Source organism: Podarcis liolepis, assembly GCF_965112155.1.
Source record: "Podarcis liolepis genome assembly, chromosome: 2".
In the NCBI taxonomy this organism is placed as follows: Eukaryota; Metazoa; Chordata; class Lepidosauria; order Squamata; family Lacertidae; genus Podarcis; species Podarcis liolepis.
Window position 1 is genome coordinate 109,375,137 of NC_139555.1, and position 1,096 is coordinate 109,376,232.

A 1,096-nucleotide genomic window follows, 5' to 3' on the forward strand; every position below is an offset into this window, starting at 1 on the left:
CTGCTGTCCCAATGAAGTATGTGGACTATTATGGTAATATTGATACTTATATCTAAAAATGCATTGTATTAACTACAATTGCATTGTACAGACTATAACAATTAATTTCATATTAATAAAGCTATTTGTTATTAGTAGTTGTCTTCACTGTATATTTACACCTATTATAATTTCAAGTTATAGCAAGTTTCTAGGACTAGATCATGATTCTTTGTAAACTGTGTTTCTAAAGGAACTTTTGTTATTGCCATATGCCAATGTGTTTGCATTATTAAGTTTGTTATGACTAACAAAATCATTTTAAGTTAGAGCTTAATAATTATTTCACTATTAATATACTTCGTAATTGTATTTCATTATTAATATATTTCTCAACTGTATTTTTTAAGATACCGATTAGGTCCATAAATTACCATGCAGCCTATATTCAACACAAAAAACAGCGACAATTTGTTGTTGACAAAGAACAGCTGGACATATGAAGGGCCCCATTACCTCCAGTAGCTTAGGGCCTCATCAAACCTGAATCCGGCCCTGCCCCCACTACTTTATGAAAGGAGTTCAAGAAACAAAGAGCTGCTTTGGAGAAGGCCTCACCCCTTCCTTCTTCCTGCCAGGACCCCCCTGCCTTTGTTTTCCTCCCCATCTTTTCCTCTTTCTCCCTCTGCCATCCAGCAATCCATGTCCCCATCTCCTCTACAAAACGGAAGACTTGGATGTTTTTATGTTTTTGGTGTTTCTTATTTTGTTGGAAGCCGCCCAGAGTGGCTGGGGAAACCCAGAAAATGGGCTGGTGAAACCCAGAAAATAATAATTGGCATTATTATTATATTTATTAGTTTTATTATTTTATTGCGAGCCTGCCCAGCAATGCCCAACCCTCTCCCCTTTCCCGTCTCCTTCCCTGCAACTCCCTTTGCACCAGATCCGGGCAGGAGGAAGCTTCTCTTTCCACAACGGACCCCCCCCCTTCAAGGCCCCATTAAGAGAAGCAGCTCCCTTTCCTCCCTTCTCTTCTTCTCCCCGTCCCGGGGCTTCTCTGGACCCCCTTGCCAAGCCCCTTCCCGCCTTCCCCGCCGCTGGCTTTGCACTCACC

The 1,096-nt window shown here is 41.3% G+C and overlaps 1 protein-coding gene across 5 annotated transcripts in view; it reads left to right on the forward strand.

The window, feature by feature from the left end:
• Positions 1–1,096, forward strand: part of LOC310701452 (uncharacterized protein) — a 137,038-nt gene that overhangs the window by 79,598 nt on the left and 56,344 nt on the right. The gene's annotated exons all lie outside the window — the stretch shown is intronic.